The following is a 12,842-nucleotide window of genomic DNA, read 5'->3' on the forward strand; positions in this document are numbered from 1 at the left end:
TCTCTCTGTAATGACCAAAGACTCAGACATCCTGTTATGTCCTGTCCCTCTGTAATGACCAAAGACTCAGACATCCTGTTCTGTCCTGTCCCTCTGTAATGACCAAAGACTCAGACATCCTGTTCTGTCCTGTCCCTCTGTAATTACCAACGACTCAGACATCCTGTTCTGTCCTGTCCCTCTGCAATGACCAAAGACCCAGACATCCTGTTCTGTCCCTTTGTAATGACCAAAGACCCAGACATCCTGTTCTGTCCTGTCCCTCTGTAATGACCAAAGTCCCAGACATCCTGTTCTGTCCTGTCCCTCTGTAATGACCAAAGACTCAGACGTCCTGTTCTGTCCTGTCCCTCTGTAATGACCAAGGACCCAGACATCCTGTTCTGTTCTGTCCCTCTGTAATGACCAAAGACCCAGACGTCCTGTTCTGTCCTGTCCCTCTGTAATGACCAATGACCCAGACATCCTGTTCTGTCCTGTCCCTCTGTAATGACCAAAGACCCAGACATCCTGTTCTGTCCTGTCCCTCTGTAATGACCAAAGACCCAGACATCCTGTTCTGTCCTTTCCCTCTGTAATGACCAAAGACTCAGACATCCTGTTCTGTCCTGTCCCTCTGTAATGACCAAAGACCCAGACATCCTGTTCTGTCCTGTCCCTCTGTAATGACCAAAGACCCAGACATCCTGTTCTTTCCTGTCCCTTGTAATGACCAAAGACCCAGACATCCTGTTCTGTCCTGTCCCTCTGTAATGACCAAAGACCCAGACATCCTGTTCTTTCCTGTCCCTCTGTAATGACCAAAGACCCAGACATCCTGTTCTGTCCCTTTGTAATGACCAAAGACCCAGACGTTCCTGTTCTGTCTTGTCCCTCTGTAATGACCAAAGACCCAGACATCCTGTTCTGTCCCTCTGTAATGACCAAAGACTCAGACATCCTGTTCTTTCCTGTCCCTCTGTAATGACCAAAGACCCAGACGTCCTGTTCTGTCCTGTCCCTCTGTAATGACCAAAGACCCAGACCACCTGTTCTGTCCCTCTGTAATGACCAAAGACTCAGACATCCTGTTCTTTCCTGTCCCTCTGTAATGACCAAAGACCCAGACGTCCTGTTCTGTCCTGTCCCTCTGTAATGACCAAAGACCCAGACCACCTGTTCTGTCCCTCTGTAATGACCAAAGAACCAGACCACCTGTTCTGTCCCTCTGTAATGACCAAAGACCCAGACATCCTGTTCTGTCCTGTCCCTCTGTAATGACCAAAGACCCAGACATCCTGTTCTGTTCTGTCCCTCTGTAATTACCAAACACTCAGACATCCTGTTTTGTCCTGTCCCTCTGTAATGACCAAAGACCCAGACATCCTGTTCTGTCCCTTTGTAATGACCAAAGACCCAGACGTTCCTGTTCTGTCTTGTCCCTCTCTAATGACCAAAGAACCAGACATCCTGTTCTGTCCCTTTGTAATGACCAAAGACCCAGACGTTCCTGTTCTGTCTTGTTCCTCTGTAATGACCAAAGACTCAGACATCCTGTTCTTTCCTGTCTCTCTGTAATGACCAAAGACCCAGACATCCTGTTCTGTCCCTTTGTAATGACCAAAGACCCAGACCACCTGTTCTGTCCCTCTGTAATGACCAAAGGCCCAGACCACCTGTTCTGTCCCTCTGTAATGACCAAAGACCCAGACATCCTGTTCTGTCCTGTCCCTCTGTAATGACCAAAGACCCAGACATCCTGTTCTGTTCTGTCCCTCTGTAATTACCAAAGACTCAGACATCCTGTTTTGTCCTGTCCCTCTGTAATGACCAAACACCCAGACATCCTGTTCTGTCCTGTCCCTCTGAAATGACCAAAGACCCAGACATCCTGTTCTGTCCTGTCCCTCTGTAATGACCAAAGACCCAGACATCCTGTTCTGTTCCTCTGTAATTACCAAAGACTCAGACATCCTGTTTTGTCCTGTCCCTCTGTAATGACCAAACACCCAGACATCCTGTTCTGTCCTGTCCCTCTGAAATGACCAAAGACCCAGACATCCTGTTCTGTCCCTCTGTAAAGACCAAAGACCCAGACATCCTGTTCTGTTACTCTGTAATGACCAAAGACCCAGGCATCCTGTTCTGTCCTGTCCCTCTGTAATGACCAAAGACCCAGACATCCTGTTCTGTCCCTCTGTAATGACCAAAGACCCAGGCATCCTGTTCTGTCCTGTCCCTCTGTAATGACCAAAGACCCAGACATCCTGTTCTGTCCCTCTGTAATGACCAAAGACTCAGACGTCCTGTTCTGTCCTGTCCCTCTGTAATGACCAAAGACCCAGACATCCTGTTCTGTCCTGTCCCTCTGTAATGACCAAAGACCCAGACATCCTGTTCTGTCCCTCTGTAATGACCAAAGACTCAGACGTCCTGTTCTGTCCTGTCCCTCTGTAATGACCAAAGACCCAGACATCCTGTTCTGTCCTGTCCCTCTGTAATGACCAAAGACCCAGACATCCTGTTCTGTCCTGTCCCTCTGTAATGCCCAAAGACCCAGACATCCTGTTCTGTCCTGTCCCTCTGTAATGACCAAAGACTCAGACATCCTGTTCTGTCCTGTCCCTCTGTAATGACCAAAGACTCAGACATCCTGTTCTGTCCTGTCCCTCTGTAATGACCAAAGACCCAGACATCCTGTTCTGTCCCTCTGTAATGACCAAAGACTCAGACATCCTGTTCTGTCCCTCTGTAATGACCAAAGACTCAGACATCCTGTTCTGTCCTGTCCCTCTGTATTGACCAAAGACCCAGACATCCTGTTCTGTCCTGTCCTTCTGTAATGACCAAAGACCCAGACCTCCTGTTCTGTCCTGTCCCTCAGTAATGACCAAAGACTCAGACATCCTGTTCTGTCCTTTCCCTCTGTAATGACCAAAGACCCAGACATCCTGTTCTGTCCCTCTGTAATGACCAAAGACCCAGGCATCCTGTTCTGTCCTGTCCCTCTGTAATGACCAAAGACTCAGACATCCTGTTCTGTCCTGTCCCTCTGTATTGACCAAAGACCCAGACATCCTGTTCTGTCCTGTCCCTCTGTAATGACCAAAGACTCAGACATCCTGTTATGTCCTGTCCCTCTGTAATGACCAAAGACTCAGATATCCTGTTCTGTCCTGTCCCTCTGTATTGACCAAAGACCCAGACATCCTGTTCTGTCCTGTCCTTCTGTAATGACCAAAGACCCATACCTCCTGTTCTGTCCTTTCCCTCAGTAATGACCAAAGACTCAGACATCCTGTTCTGTCCTGTCCCTCTGTAATGACCAAAGACCCAGTTGTCCTGTTCTGTCCCTCTGTAATGACCAAAGACCCAGGCATCCTGTTCTGTCCTGTCCCTCTGTAATTACCAAAGACCCAGACATCCTGTTCTGTCCCTCTGTAATGACCAAAGACCCAGGCATCCTGTTCTGTCCTGTCCCTCTGTAATTACCAAAGACCCAGACATCCTGTTCTGTCCCTCTGTAATGACCAAAGACCCAGGCATCCTGTTCTGTCCTTCTGTAATGACCAAAGACCCAGGCATCCTGTTCTGTCCTTCTGTAATGACCAAAGACCCAGACAACCTGTTCTGTCCATCTGTAATGACCAAAGACCCAGGCATCCTGTTCTGTCCTTCTGTAATGACCAAAGACCCAGACTCCTGTTCTGTCCCTCTGTAATGACCAAAGACCCAGACATCCTGTTCTGTCCTGTCCCTCTGTAATGACCAAAGACCCAGACATCCTGTTCTGTCCTGTCCCTCTGTAATGACCAAAGACCCAGACAACCTGTTCTGTCCCTTTGTAATGACCAAAGACCCAGACGTTCCTGTTCTGTCTTGTCCCTCTGTAATGACCAAAGACCCAGACATCCTGTTCTGTCCCTTTGTAATGACCAAAGACCCAGACGTTTCTGTTCTGTCTCTCTGTAATGACCAAAGACCCAGACATCCTGTTCAGTTCCTCTGTAATGACCAAAGACTCAGACATCCTGTTCTTTCCTGTCCCTCTATAATGACCAAAGACCCAGACGTCCTGTTCTGTCCTGTCCCTCTGTAATGACCAAAGACCCAGACCACCTGTTCTGTCCCTCTGTAATGACCAAAGAACCAGACCACCTGTTCTGTCCCTCTGTAATGACCAAAGACCCAGACATCCTGTTTTGTCCTGTCCCTCTGTAATGACCAAAGACCCAGACATCCTGTTCTGTCCCTCTGTAATGACCAAAGACCCAGACGTTCCTGTTCTGTCTTGTCCCTCTGTAATGACCAAAGACCCAGACTTCCTGTTCTGTCCCTTTGTAATGACCAAAGACCCAGACGTTCCTGTTCTGTCTTGTCCCTCTGTAATGACCAAAGACCCAGACATCCTGTTCTGTTCCTCTGTAATGACCAAAGACTTAGACATCCTGTTCTTTCCTGTCTCTCTGTAATGACCAAAGACCCAGACATCCTGTTCTGTCCCTTTGTAATGACCAAAGACCCAGACCACCTGTTCTGTCCCTCTGTAATGACCAAAGACCCAGACCACCTGTTCTGTCCCTCTGTAATGACCAAAGACCCAGACATCCTGTTCTGTCCTGTCTCTCCCTAATGACCAAAGACCCAGACATCCTGTTCTGTCCTGTCCCTCTGTAATGACCAAAGACCCAGACATCCTATTCTGTCCTGTCCCTCTGTAATGACCAAAAACCCAGACATCCTGTTCTGTCCCTCTGTAATGACCAAAGACTCAGACGTCCTGTTCTGTCCTGTCCCACTGTAATGACCAAAGACCCAGACATCCTGTTCTGTCCTGTCCCTCTGTAATGACCAAAGACCCAGACATCCTGTTCTGTCCTGTCCCTCTGTAATGCCCAAAGACCCAGACATCCTGTTCTGTCCTGTCCCTCTGTAATGACCAAAGACTCAGACATCCTGTTCTGTCCCTCTGTAATTACCAACGACTCAGACATCCTGTTCTGTCCTGTCCCTCTGCAATGACCAAAGACTCAGACATCCTGTTCTGTCCTGTCCCTCTGTAATGACCAAAGACTCAGACATCCTGTTATGTCCTGTCTCTCTGTAATGACCAAAGACTCAGACATCCTGTTATGTCCTGTCCCTCTGTAATGACCAAAGACTCAGACATCCTGTTCTGTCCTGTCCCTCTGTAATGACCAAAGACTCAGACATCCTGTTCTGTCCTGTCCCTCTGTAATTACCAACGACTCAGACATCCTGTTCTGTCCTGTCCCTCTGCAATGACCAAAGACCCAGACATCCTGTTCTGTCCCTTTGTAATGACCAAAGACCCAGACATCCTGTTCTGTCCTGTCCCTCTGTAATGACCAAAGTCCCAGACATCCTGTTCTGTCCTGTCCCTCTGTAATGACCAAAGACTCAGACGTCCTGTTCTGTCCTGTCCCTCTGTAATGACCAAGGACCCAGACATCCTGTTCTGTTCTGTCCCTCTGTAATGACCAAAGACCCAGACGTCCTGTTCTGTCCTGTCCCTCTGTAATGACCAATGACCCAGACATCCTGTTCTGTCCTGTCCCTCTGTAATGACCAAAGACCCAGACATCCTGTTCTGTCCTGTCCCTCTGTAATGACCAAAGACCCAGACATCCTGTTCTGTCCTTTCCCTCTGTAATGACCAAAGACTCAGACATCCTGTTCTGTCCTGTCCCTCTGTAATGACCAAAGACCCAGACATCCTGTTCTGTCCTGTCCCTCTGTAATGACCAAAGACCCAGACATCCTGTTCTTTCCTGTCCCTCTGTAATGACCAAAGACCCAGACATCCTGTTCTGTCCTGTCCCTCTGTAATGACCAAAGACCCAGACATCCTGTTCTTTCCTGTCCCTCTGTAATGACCAAAGACCCAGACATCCTGTTCTGTCCCTTTGTAATGACCAAAGACCCAGACGTTCCTGTTCTGTCTTGTCCCTCTGTAATGACCAAAGACCCAGACATCCTGTTCTGTCCCTCTGTAATGACCAAAGACTCAGACATCCTGTTCTTTCCTGTCCCTCTGTAATGACCAAAGACCCAGACGTCCTGTTCTGTCCTGTCCCTCTGTAATGACCAAAGACCCAGACCACCTGTTCTGTCCCTCTGTAATGACCAAAGACTCAGACATCCTGTTCTTTCCTGTCCCTCTGTAATGACCAAAGACCCAGACGTCCTGTTCTGTCCTGTCCCTCTGTAATGACCAAAGACCCAGACCACCTGTTCTGTCCCTCTGTAATGACCAAAGAACCAGACCACCTGTTCTGTCCCTCTGTAATGACCAAAGACCCAGACATCCTGTTCTGTCCTGTCCCTCTGTAATGACCAAAGACCCAGACATCCTGTTCTGTTCTGTCCCTCTGTAATTACCAAACACTCAGACATCCTGTTTTGTCCTGTCCCTCTGTAATGACCAAAGACCCAGACATCCTGTTCTGTCCCTTTGTAATGACCAAAGACCCAGACGTTCCTGTTCTGTCTTGTCCCTCTCTAATGACCAAAGAACCAGACATACTGTTCTGTCCCTTTGTAATGACCAAAGACCCAGACGTTCCTGTTCTGTCTTGTTCTTCTGTAATGACCAAAGACTCAGACATCCTGTTCTTTCCTGTCTCTCTGTAATGACCAAAGACCCAGACATCCTGTTCTGTCCCTTTGTAATGACCAAAGACCCAGACCACCTGTTCTGTCCCTCTGTAATGACCAAAGGCCCAGACCACCTGTTCTGTCCCTCTGTAATGACCAAAGACCCAGACATCCTGTTCTGTCCTGTCCCTCTGTAATGACCAAAGACCCAGACATCCTGTTCTGTTCTGTCCCTCTGTAATTACCAAAGACTCAGACATCCTGTTTTGTCCTGTCCCTCTGTAATGACCAAACACCCAGACATCCTGTTCTGTCCTGTCCCTCTGAAATGACCAAAGACCCAGACATCCTGTTCTGTCCTGTCCCTCTGTAATGACCAAAGACCCAGACATCCTGTTCTGTTCCTCTGTAATTACCAAAGACTCAGACATCCTGTTTTGTCCTGTCCCTCTGTAATGACCAAACACCCAGACATCCTGTTCTGTCCTGTCCCTCTGAAATGACCAAAGACCCAGACATCCTGTTCTGTCCCTCTGTAAAGACCAAAGACCCAGACATCCTGTTCTGTTACTCTGTAATGACCAAAGACCCAGGCATCCTGTTCTGTCCTGTCCCTCTGTAATGACCAAAGACCCAGACATCCTGTTCTGTCCCTCTGTAATGACCAAAGACCCAGGCATCCTGTTCTGTCCTGTCCCTCTGTAATGACCAAAGACCCAGACATCCTGTTCTGTCCCTCTGTAATGACCAAAGACTCAGACGTCCTGTTCTGTCCTGTCCCTCTGTAATGACCAAAGACCCAGACATCCTGTTCTGTCCTGTCCCTCTGTAATGACCAAAGACCCAGACATCCTGTTCTGTCCCTCTGTAATGACCAAAGACTCAGACGTCCTGTTCTGTCCTGTCCCTCTGTAATGACCAAAGACCCAGACATCCTGTTCTGTCCCTCTGTAATGACCAAAGACTCAGACATCCTGTTCTGTCCCTCTGTAATGACCAAAGACTCAGACATCCTGTTCTGTCCTGTCCCTCTGTATTGACCAAAGACCCAGACATCCTGTTCTGTCCTGTCCTTCTGTAATGACCAAAGACCCAGACCTCCTGTTCTGTCCTGTCCCTCAGTAATGACCAAAGACTCAGACATCCTGTTCTGTCCTTTCCCTCTGTAATGACCAAAGACCCAGACATCCTGTTCTGTCCCTCTGTAATGACCAAAGACCCAGGCATCCTGTTCTGTCCTGTCCCTCTGTAATGACCAAAGACTCAGACATCCTGTTCTGTCCTGTCCCTCTGTATTGACCAAAGACCCAGACATCCTGTTCTGTCCTGTCCCTCTGTAATGACCAAAGACTCAGACATCCTGTTATGTCCTGTCCCTCTGTAATGACCAAAGACTCAGATATCCTGTTCTGTCCTGTCCCTCTGTATTGACCAAAGACCCAGACATCCTGTTCTGTCCTGTCCTTCTGTAATGACCAAAGACCCATACCTCCTGTTCTGTCCTTTCCCTCAGTAATGACCAAAGACTCAGACATCCTGTTCTGTCCTGTCCCTCTGTAATGACCAAAGACCCAGTTGTCCTGTTCTGTCCCTCTGTAATGACCAAAGACCCAGGCATCCTGTTCTGTCCTGTCCCTCTGTAATGACCAAAGACTCAGACATCCTGTTCTGTCCTGTCCCTCTGTAATGACCAATGACCCAGACGTCCTGTTCTGTCCTGTCCCTCTGTAATGACCAAAGAACCAGACATCCTGTTCTGTCCTGTCCCTCTGTAATGACCAAAGACCCAGACATCCTGTTATGTCCCTCTGTAATGACCAAAGACCCAGACAGCCTGTTCTGTCCTGTCCGTCTGTAATGACCAAAGACCCAGACGTCCTGTTCTGTCCTGTCCCTCTGTAATGACCAAAGACCCAGATGTCCTGTTCTGTCCTGTCCCTCTGTAATGACCAAAGACCCAGACATCCTGTTCTGTCCTGTCCCTCTGTAATGACCAAAGACTCAGACATCCTGTTCTGTCCTGTCCCTCTGTAATGACCAAAGACTCAGACGTCCTGTTCTGTCCTGTCCCTCTGTAATGACCAAGGACCCAGACATCCTGTTCTGTTCTGTCCCTCTGTAATGACCAAAGACCCAGACGTCCTGTTCTGTCCTGTCCCTCTGTAATGACCAATGACCCAGACATCCTGTTCTGTCCTGTCCCTCTGTAATGACCAAAGACCCAGACATCCTGTTCTGTCCTGTCCCTCTGTAATGACCAAAGACCCAGACATCCTGTTCTGTCCTGTCCCTCTGTAATGACCAAAGACTCAGACATCCTGTTATGTCCTGTCCCTCTGTAATGACCAAAGACCCAGACATCCTGTTCTGTCCTGTCCCTCTGTAATGACCAAAGACCCAGACATCCTGTTCTGTCCTGTCCCTCTGTAATGACCAAAGACCCAGTCATCCTATTCTGTCCTGTCCCTCTGTAATGACCAAAGACTCAGACATCCTGTTCTGTCCTGTCCCTCTGTAATGACCAAAGACCCAGACGTCCTGTTCTGTCCCTCTGTAATGACTAAAGACCCAGACATCCTGTTCTGTCCTGTCCCTCTGTAATGACCAAAGACTCAGACATCCTGTTCTGTCCTGTCCCTCTGTAATTACCAAAGACCCAGACATCCTGTTCTGTTCTGTCCCTCTGTAATGACCAAAGACCCAGACATCCTGTTCTGTCCTGTCCCTCTGTAATGACCAAAGACCCAGAATTCCTGTTCTGTCCTGTCCCTCTGTAATGACCAAAGACTCAGACATCCTGTTCTGTCCTGTCCCTCTGCAATGACCAAAGACCCAGACATCCTGTTCGGTCCTGTCCCTCTGTAGTGACCAAAGACTCAGATGTCCTGTTCTGTCCCTCTGTAATGACCAAAGACTCAGACATCCTGTTCTGTCCTGTCCCTCTGTAATGACCAAAGACCCAGACGTCCTGTTCTGTCCTGTCCCTCTGTAATGACTAAAGACCCAGACATCCTGTTCTGTCCTGTCCCTCTGTAATGACTAAAGACCCAGACATCCTGTTCTGTCCTGTCCCTCTGTAATGACCAAAGACCCAGACATCCTGTTCTGTTCTGTCCCTCTGTAATGACCAAAGACCCAGACATCCTGTTCTGTCCTGTCCCTCTGTAATGACCAAAGACCCAGACGTCCTGTTCTGTCCTGTCCCTCTGTAATGACCAAAGACTCAGACATCCTGTTCTGTCCTGTCCCTCTGCAATGACCAAAGACCCAGACATCCTGTTCGGTCCTGTCCCTCTGTAGTGACCAAAGACTCAGATGTCCTGTTCTGTCCCTCTGTAATGACCAAAGACTCAGACATCCTGTACTGTTCTGTCCCTCTGTAATGACCAAAGACCCAGACGTCCTGTTATGTCCTGTCCCTCTGTAATGACCAAAGACCCAGACATCCTGTTATGTCCCTCTGTAATGACCAAAGACCCAGACAGCCTGTTCTGTCCTGTCCCTCTGTAATGACCAAAGACCCAGACGTCCTGTTTTGTCCTGTCCCTCTGTAATGACCAAAGACCCAGACGTCCTGTTCTGTCCTGTCCCTCTGTAATGACCAAAGACTCAGACATCCTGTTCTGTCCTGTCCCTCTGTAATGACCAAAGACCCAGACATCCTGTTCTGTCCTGTCCCTCTGTAATGACCAAAGACTCAGACATCCTGTTCTGTCCTGTCCCTCTGTAATGACCAAAGACCCAGACGTCCTGTTCTGTCCTGTCCCTCTGTAATACCAATGACCCAGACATCCTGTTCTGTCCTGTCCCTCTGTAATGACCAAAGACCCAGACATCCTGTTCTGTCCTGTCCCTCTGTAATGACCAAGACCCAGACGTTCCTGTTTTGTCCTGTTCCTCTGTAATGACCAAAGACCCAGACATCCTGTTCTGTCCCTCTGTAATGACCTAAGACCCAGACACCCTCTTCTGTCCTGTCCCACTTTAATGACCAAAGACCCAGACATCCTGTTCTGTCCTGTCCCTCTGTAATGACCAAAGACCCAGACGTTCCTGTTCTGTCCTGTCCCTCTGTAATGACCAAAGACCCAGACATCCTGTTCTGTTCCTCTGTAATGACCAAAGACTCAGACATCCTGTTCTGTCCTGTCCATCTGTAATGACCAAAGACCCAGACACCTGTTCTGTCCTGTGCCTCTGTAATGACCAAAGTCCCAGACATCCTGTTCTGTCCTGTCCCTCTGTAATGACCAAAGACCCAGACATCCTGTTCTGTCCTGTCCCTCTGTAATGACCAAAGACCCAGACATCCTGTTCTGTCCCTCTGTAATGACCAAAGACCCAGACATCCTGTTCTGTCCTTTCCCTCTGTAATGACCAAAGACCCAGACGTCCTGTTCTGTCCTGTCCCTCTGTAATGACCAAAGACCCAGACATCCTGTTCTGTCCTGTCTCTCTGTAATGACCAAAGACTCAGACATCCTGTTCTGTCCCTCTATAATGACCAAAGACCCAGACATCCTGTTCTGTCCTGTCCCTCTGTAATGACCAAAGACCCAGACATCCTGTTCTGTCCTGTCCTTCTGTAATGACCAAAGACCCAGACATCCTGTCCTGTTGGTAATTACATTTCAAGTCGAAATTTTACATACATTAGATTGGAGTCATTAAAACTTGTTTTTCAACCACTCCACAAATTTCTTGTTAACAAACTATAGTTTTGGCAAGTCGGTTAGGACATCTACTTTGTGCATGACACAAGTCATTTTTCCAACAATTGTTTACAGACAGATTATTTCACTTATAATTCACTGTATCACAATTCCAGTGGGTCAGAAGTTTACATACGCTAAGTTGACTGTGCCTTTAAACAGCTTGGAAAATTCCAGAAAATGATGTCATGGCTTTAGAAGCTTCTGATAGGCTAATTGACATAATTTGAGTCAATTGGAAGTGTACCTGTGGATGTATTTCAAGGCCTACCTTCAAACTCAGTGCCTCTTTGCAAGACCTCAGATGTATTTATTTTTTAGACCTCCACAAGTCTGGTTCATCCTTGGGAGCAATTTCCAAACGTCTGAAGGTACCACGTTCATCTGTACAAACAATAGTACACAAGTATAAACACCATGGGATCACACAGCCGTCATATCGCTCAGGAAGGAGACGCGTTCTGTCTCCTAGAGATTAACGTACTTTGGTGCGAAAAGTGCAAATCAATCCCAGAACAACAGCAAAGGACCTTGTGAAGATGCTGGAGGAAACAGGTACAAAAGTATCTATATCCACAGTAAAACAAGTCCTATATCGTCATAACCTGAAAGGCCGCTCAGCAAGGAAGAAGGCACTGCTCCAAAACCGCCATAAAAAAGCCAGACTACGGTTTGCAACTGCACATGGGGACAGAAATCATACTTTTTGGAGAAATGTCCTCTGGTCTGATTAAACAAAAATATAACTGTTTGGCCATAATGACCATCGTTATGTTTGGAGGAAAAAGGGAGTAGCTTGCAAGCTGAAGAACACCTTCCCAACCGTGAAGCACAGGGGTGGCAGCATCATGCTGTGGGGGTGCTTTGTTGCAGGAGGGACTGGTGCACTTCACAAAATAGATGGCATCATGAGGAAGGAAAATTATGTGGATATATTGAAGCAACATTTCAAGACATCAGTCAGGAAGTTAAAGCTTGGTCGCAAATGGGGCTTCCAAATGAACAATGACCCCAGGCATACTTCCAAAGTTGTGGCAAAATGGCTTAAGGACAACAAAGTCAAGGTATTGGAGTGGCCATCACAAAGCCCTGACCTCAATCCTATAGAACATTTGTGGGCAGAACTGAAAAATTGTGTGCGAGCAAGGAGGCATACAAACCTGACTCAGTTACACCAGCTCTGTCAGGAGGAATGGGCCAAAATTCACCCAAGCTCGTGGAAGGCTATCCGAAAAGTTTGACCCAAGTTAAACAATTTAAAGGCAATGCTACCAAATACTAATTGAGTGTATGTAAACTTCTGACCCACTGGGAATGTGATGAAAGAAAGAAATGCTGAAATAAATCATTCTCGCTACTATTATTCTGACATTTCACATTCTTAAAATAAAGTGGTGATCCTAACTGACCTAAAACAGGGAATTGTTACTAGGATTAAATGTCAGGAATTGTGAAAAACTGAGCTTAAATGTATTTGGCTAAGGTGTATGTAAACTTCCGACTTCAACTGTACATCTCAGGGCTTACACAATT

The 12,842-nt window shown here is 47.6% G+C and overlaps 1 protein-coding gene across 1 annotated transcript in view; it reads left to right on the top strand.

Annotated features, from left to right (window-relative positions):
- Window positions 1–12,842, top strand: part of LOC311107576 (serine/threonine-protein kinase Nek11-like) — a gene marked incomplete at both ends in the record, with an annotated part of 69,293 nt that overhangs the window by 23,225 nt on the left and 33,226 nt on the right. The window lies entirely within an intron of this gene.

The sequence above is a fragment of the Coregonus lavaretus genome (genome assembly GCF_964263955.1).
Source record: "Coregonus lavaretus genome assembly, chromosome: 3".
Taxonomy (NCBI): domain Eukaryota; kingdom Metazoa; phylum Chordata; class Actinopteri; order Salmoniformes; family Salmonidae; genus Coregonus; species Coregonus lavaretus.